We start from the raw sequence: 7,765 nt of genomic DNA on the forward strand, positions 1-7,765 counted from the left end.
CACCAGGGACGCATCGGTACGCGCGACAAATCCAATGAGACCAGATGGAAACATATCGCGCTTGATAGCCTGCTACGGTCGTTTATGTATGTCAGACACGACACGAGACAATTTGCGAAATTGGCATTTTCAATGCGGATGTTGCTACTGAGGATGATGGAGAGAACTTTTATATATTTTACACAAAGTTACCTGTATTGAAGCTGTTTTCAACGATTTATTCTATTTACGTAAACTTTTCTAATTCATTCAAATATATTCTGGTTTAAATAATTTTAATCGTACATATCGTTATATAACTTATAAGCTTGTCTCGCGTATTATCTTTACGGTCTATCGCATAAGAATTTTCATCGCACGCTTGTTTCCGCTAAACAGATCTATCCTTGGTCAAAATGAGAACGTGAGAGAAGGCGATTACATTTTTTTTTACATAGCAATTAAATATGTTTTATATTTTTCAACAATGTATCGTGGAATGATTTAGTTTGCTTCCTGCAAGATTATGAGACCTTTGATGCATAAGTGTATTAAAGTAGATCATCTTTTTTCTTACAGAATAGTACAGTATGGTACAATAAAGATATATCTTGTATAAATACAAAAATTCGCAAATAAAATAAAAAATAATAATAAATTCATTAGTTTATTAGGCATTCTTATGCGATATTGAACTGTTACGATAATATATATAATTTTACTAATTACATCTCAGAATAATGAATTTTGAAGCGTTGTTGATTACATGTTAGTAGTTAATAACATGCATCCATGCAAACAATCACATGCTATTCATTTACCACGCTAATTTCAATTATAACATTTATAGCTCTAAAATGGGAATTATTTTGAAATATGCAATTATGTTGGATCATGTGAATCATGCAGCAATCATGTAACGTGAACGTGACGTTTAATCATTAAAAATGTTAACGTTTTACCGATCTCTTTTGCAAACCGACTAGTAAGATTGACTCATCTCACTCACACCGGAAATATCAATGTCGATCGTACGATATTGTGCGAGTTATGAATCATCATCGTAATGGCCATTACAACAGTATTTTTATCAACAGAATGACTCGGGACGCGTTATATAAAGACATTCATTTAATCTCGGAACTAGTATCCATTCATCCAGATTATTTCTGAGAATGTGAGAACGTGTAAGGTATCATGAAGAAAAACTGTGTATGAGGTACTATCAATAAAACGAGATTACCGAAAATTGTATGTTCTACGCACCGTGTAATTGAAATCTTCCGAACCTTTCAGCAACATTTGGTTTACTTCCAATATTGACAAAACACACGTTTCGTAAAGATTTTAAAATTAGGCAATCACACAGATCGCTGAAATTACACAATACCAGTTTTTAGGAGTGATTTTTAAGATATTGCGACGATATAAATTGCAAATCTGACGACGTCATTATATAGTAAAAAAAAGCAAGTAAATTTGCCATCAGTATATGTCGCATGATTAAGATATACGCCAGGTTATTTTTAGCACGCACACTACTAGTAGGTCATTCAGCAAATGCCTATAAAGTATGAATCAGCTTTACTACAACACGTGTTTGTTACATAACGAATCTCTCACCGCTCAAAGCGATATTATATTTAAAGTGTAACGTGGGTTTTAACGTGCATATATTTTCTACCATGAAAGTGGCTACGAAATTATCAGCTTATGCACGTGCACACGCGTAAAAACAAAACCTGACTAGCTTTCAAAGATTGTTACATCTTTATATTTTTCGTATACACTTTCATATAATTATCTTGAATTATCCTTTCCTTGCTCGCAAATGAATATGTGACTTCAGCAATTAAAGAGATAATTTTCATCTGTGTAATTAACTCACACAATTTTCCAACCGTTTAAAATTTTATCCTAGTCATATCTCATTCTGCATTCTTTAACGACAGTACAATCAACTGTCGTCTGTCCCTGAATTGCAAACACGATCACATTTGTGTGACACACGCCCGTGATTATTTTTCGTCGACAATTACATAAGCATGAATTTTTTTCAATGCGACGAAACAGGCATGTAATCACAATTGCAAACAACATCTCTCTCGTACGACAAGAAAATATTTTCTGTTCTTTAAGACCGGTGGTCTTAATGATAACCGCCTGCGTATCGCTATGAGAGCGTCGTTATCGTTACGGCAATTGTGTGCATGTACACACAATCGCTGCGTAACAGCTTCAACCTCTTTTTGCATCCTTGCATATCGTCTCCTAAGACGCGTGTTGCGTCGCAATTGCATAAGAAAATTGAAATAAATAAAAAGAGGACTGTGACTTCAACTTCCGCACAGGCAACATCATCAGTTTACGTTTTCATTTGTGTAGTTGATTGTCTTTTGATGTTTTCTAAGTCCTTTAACGTTATTGTCCATTGCCAGTTGTTATAACTAAATTGTTACATTCCATTTTACACTTCTCGACTGCTAGTGAATTTCATTTTTAAACGTAAATCACGTTAATCAATTTTGAAACTAGTGAACAATGTATTCAATCCTTTATGGTTTTTTACTTACACTTGGAGATCACGAAATTAAAGATATTGTTAAGATACAGTTTTATATTTTATAATCATTAAAGATGACTAAAAATGCACCAAAACGATTGAAGTTATAATTCATTATATGATTAATAACAGATTTAAATGCAACCTACTAATTGCGCCTGATTTTCATTTGCCCGATATATATGTGATATGTATATCTTGATTTAATTTTTAAATTCGAGATTTCTGCGATTAATATTTAAATAGAAAGATTCTTTTATTTATATACAAAGATATATCCTTTTAATTTTGTCGAGAAACGAAGTCATTTAATTTTTTTAGCTAAATTGTATATAAAGTTAATAAGATTAGCATAATAAATATAATCATGTATATGTAATAAAACTACTAAAGTACAGATAAAAATACTTTAAAGGTATAGTAAATATATTATGTATATATATCTATATATTGATGAATACGAATAACCGGATAAAATATTACTGAAATGAGCGCATATATATTTCCTCTGTATGTATCCCTATTGAATATATTCATGAAATATAATTTCTGTTGCAAAATACGCAATGGATATCTGTAAATGGATGTCTTTGGCCTGACAAGAGGCACTCGTGGCAGTGCTGACTGTTAGGCTTGACAAAAAAAGTGTGTCAGTTTGCATATAACTCGTGACATGTGCGGTCCCGTGTACATGCTGCATGCAACTGCAACCTCGTGCGCACGTACCAATCTCTAAACAATCGTACGGTCGTCTATCGTAAGCTTTCGTGTCTTATCGTGCGACAGTTGACACGTACGAACTGAGATTAAGCTCACCACTAAAAGTTTCTTCCAACTCACGCAGAAATACTATGGTTGCACCGTTATCTCTCGCGGTCGCGCAATTCTCTCTGGTGGCTATTATATGTACGATGTAATGAATGATATTTTGCGAAGAGAGATTCGTACCAGTGTGCATTAACAATATTCATTCAAACATTAATTACGGGAATCCTATTAGATTATTTGCCAAATTAATAAACACGCGGAGTACACGGCGATAAACAATTATGTCAATAAGAAGGCACTTAAAAAATACGTCTAAATATCGTTGAGATTTGCATTCGCCATTCGGATATATCGGCATGCTATGTCACGAACGCTTGAAATATTCGCGTCGGCGTGCTCGCGTGCAATCTCGTTTTACTCAATACTTTTGTTGCTATTCGTCGACGCTAGGTATGCGGTGTACGCGAGTCAGCTATGCGCGTATTAGGAATTTCAATGTTATGCTGCCGCAATTGTCTTTCGGATCAAACACCGCGAGCAACGCAGCTATACATATATATATATATATATGTGTGTGTGTGTATAGACATGTTATATCTATTACAGTGTGACTCACTTATAAAAATATGCAATCAATGTTGTTGATTATAAGACGACTAAAAAAATAAGAGGATCTAAATTTTAATAACAGATTTGTCACGAAAAAAATATCTTTTATGAAGCATCGAGGAAAATATCCTCAAAGACAGAATCATTTTTATCATGGATTTCATTCACCTGCAATACTTACAATTATAAGGTATATCCTATTGCAAGTATATATGCGCGTATGTATCTGTACAATAATTACGAGTTGTAATTCATCTCGATGTATACGCGTATAGCCTACGGCGAGATATTAACACGCAAGTAAGTAATACGCTTGAAATACATTAAATCGCGCTCGTAACGGGATGATATCGTTGCTGGCTGTAAAAATACGAAGCGGTTAATTCGCGTTTATAAACGCTATCGTAGTCCACGTGTGCGCGTGAATATTATACCAGCTGTGATTTTCTATAATCGAACTACGTGACTGGCGGCGTAACCGGTCACTCGGAACTACTGCGTACGTATTTGCGCGATGCATAAAAGCGATTTCTTTTCACGTCGTAGCTCTCCGTCGTTGCGCTGAGTCAGCACGATTCGGGGAGGGGAAGAGGAAGGTTTCATCTAAAAATTTCTTCGTAAATCCGAGCCTGCGAATCCTCACTATTATTATTTATCGCGCAAATGAAGCGAGAATATCGGTGTGGATCGTCGTTAATAATTATAACCGTACGTGAGATTGCTTAATGGCGATATTCTTGTTTTTAAATTAACACCAGTGCGTTTTTTTTTTTTGCGATCTGAAGTAATCGCTGAATAAACGAGGGCAGGTAACGAGTTGCGCAAGGATTGCGTCCACGCGTAGTATCATCTTTGAAAGAGTCTGGGGGGAAGGCACGGTAAGACCGCTGCGTTGCTGCAGGCGAACCACAAATTATCAGCTACACGTGCGTGCGCTGCGTTGCAACCTCGGGTTGCATTCGGAATTTTTGTGTCAATGGAATTTTGCGCAAAGATCTCACGCGATATAACGCGATCCACATCAATACGACATTAACATTCACGCCGGAATAATAATTTACCCGGCAAATTGCCGGTATATAGATGTCGATAATGATGATGTGTATCGTCACCCCGATGTCGTCCTTACTGCAGCGAAATTCTGCTTGAAAGAATTGCACGATCCGTCTGATTGTCCAACAAAACGCAAAGGGTCAAAGGACTTTGGAAGAACAAAGACGCAAAGAAAAGTGCAAGATGCGGAAAATAGCGTGCCGTTCATTCGTTCGTTCAAAGAGGCAAACTTGATGTACAATGTAGAACGCGAATCGAGTTATGTGAGCTGGGTGACCAGCTTATTGAGGAGAAAATATCGTAATCCTTTTCCCTGTATTTCCCTCTCAACCACTGTGGTTGCGCCGCGTGACTATGCGTAGTATCTAAGATTACTCACCGGATGCTACGTGCGCCGCTCGACACCGCCGATTGCACAATTGCATCATTCAGCGCATATAACGTGTATACGTTATACGTGCAGCGAAATGTACGTTCGCTCGAGTATAAGTCATCGTTGTCATCGTTGTCGTCGCTATATCTTCGTCGTCATCTTCGTTGTTGTCGTTGCCGTCGTCGTCATCCTCGGCGAGAGTCCTCGCGAATAATCGTGATTCAATCGCGAAGGCACGTACGGCTAATTGGTCGTTTGCATGAGAAAAAGAGGTTTCCGGTGGTGGCCACACACGGCCGTGCGAATCGAATCCAGTACTCAGTGAATGGAGACCTGCAAGGTCTCCTCTGAGCATATTAATACGCAATCATTTGTTAGACATCTTGAGAAATTAAGAGAGATAACGCAGTGACATGGGTGCTAGTAAGAAGTACAACGCGTAATTGCAGCACTTTTCATACGTAATTTATGAGCATTTTGATAGTGTATTTTGCGAGTCGAAATGATATTACGCAGAAGTTTCTTATTGTATGTTGCAACTTTAGAAAAGTTATTTCTTTGTGTGTATGTATTATATATATATATATATATATATATATATGAACAATTTTGCAGAAGTATTAAAAATTTAGCTAGATATACAGATCTAAAAATAATTTTGTTATCATTAAAAAAATAACGTGGAAATCTCAAGCACGACTGTAAAAAATTTTAACAACTGATCTGAGTGTATTACATTATTAATTTTGATGATCCAACAAAATTATTTTCAAATCTGTATTTAACTAAATTTTTAGACACTTCAGCAAAACAATGGGTACACACTGGATTATAATAGAGTTAGAGAACTATAGAGAACTATAGAGAAGAGAAAATCCTAAGTTAAAGCATTGAAAATGATACAGCAACAGCAAATTGAAGCGTCATATTTGTGAAAGTAAATTAATCGAAGTAACCTTGATTTTTGTTTAACAATATTTCGACTTTGTGCGTGCAAACTGTGAATATGCAATTTAGACGACGCAAGACGTTGAAAATATTTCCATGAGCACTCATGCGTAAATGACCTCGTGCAAGATTTTCCGTGTTTCAAGATACATAGCATAAGGTGAATATTTCTCGTAACAGAGAAATGTATAGGAAGTGAATAAAAGTAAATTCGAGTAAAACAATTCTAATATACACGAAACAAGCTTCTCGGTAAAGGTCACGAACGTGAATTTCGAAACGTGCTAGTCAGCGATTATTCCGTTATGGCTGAAGCGTAGGCGAATGCTTATGCGTTGAAAGTATCGGAAATTACAACAAGAACCGATTAACGTGCATGTCTTGCTTATTATCTTCAAATTTAGCTAATTAGAGATCATTATCTTTTGTCGATATCCGGCTATTCATAAGCGATAACGATGCAATTTTACCGCATTTTTTTTATCATACAGAAATGAATACGTACTTTTTTACACTACTACTAATGCAGATTAAAAATAAATAATATGCATAAATGTGCGTTTGAAAAAAATGTGACTTTATAGATTAGTTAAACTTCACATTGACTTATAGCTAAATATTTTCGTGAGAAGTAAGCTAGCGATTTCAGTTTAGAAAAAAGTAATTTTGTTTGATATTATATTGTAAAATTCCGATATTGTACCAAACAAAACTGAAGTATTACGAATAAACAAAGTCTGTTTTTACTGGTTTTGGTCATTTAAGTCGGTTCACTGATTTGAAAGAGATAATCACTTCAATGAGTGTAATTCTGAAAGTCGTGAATACAACAAATCTACCTGGAATATTTTCATTCTCGTGAATAAACATAAGATAAACTTGTGTAAGTGTGTATATCTCTGAAACATGAGTTCATCAAAATTATACCGATTGCAACACCTGGCCTAAGATTGCCTGTTCCAAGGTCTTCAACTGACTAACTGTACGAGTGTTTTATCTTGCCACTCACAGTCCAAGTTGCTTACACGAATCACTCTACATATAAAAAAAGGAGTTCTCTCGTCTCTGTCAGGCTTATTGTGCTCATTTCATATTCAACATTATTATGTGACTAACATGCGCTACCACGACTTTCACGCATGAAATAGTCACCAAGTCAAGTAGAGTGATGCGATGGTTACGCAAGCAGATACAATCTAGCACGTGTCGTTCCGAATTCTTCGGGGCTATCAAAGCATATGAGAGAGAGGGAGCAAACGAGTGACGCCGTTGTATGTAAGAAAAACGGTGCGTTCGCGGTCGAATGCAGCCAAAATTCTGAGCGACGAAAAACCACGAGGATGTGAGCATACAAGTTTGTATATTTGTTACAAAGCGTCGTATAGCGTTGACGGTTGCAAAACAGGAAAACATGTTACCCGTCTGCTAATGTGATTTGCAGAACGCGGTAGGTACATGGAGAAGTGAAAGGG

The 7,765-nt window shown here is 36.1% G+C and overlaps 1 pseudogene; it reads right to left on the reverse strand.

Moving 5' to 3' along the window:
- Positions 1-7,765, reverse strand: part of LOC108751519 — a 53,868-nt pseudogene that overhangs the window by 21,689 nt on the left and 24,414 nt on the right.

The sequence above is a fragment of the Trachymyrmex septentrionalis genome, unplaced genomic scaffold (assembly GCF_001594115.1).
Source record: "Trachymyrmex septentrionalis isolate Tsep2-gDNA-1 unplaced genomic scaffold, Tsep1.0 scaffold49, whole genome shotgun sequence".
Lineage (NCBI taxonomy): Eukaryota > Metazoa > Arthropoda > Insecta > Hymenoptera > Formicidae > Trachymyrmex > Trachymyrmex septentrionalis.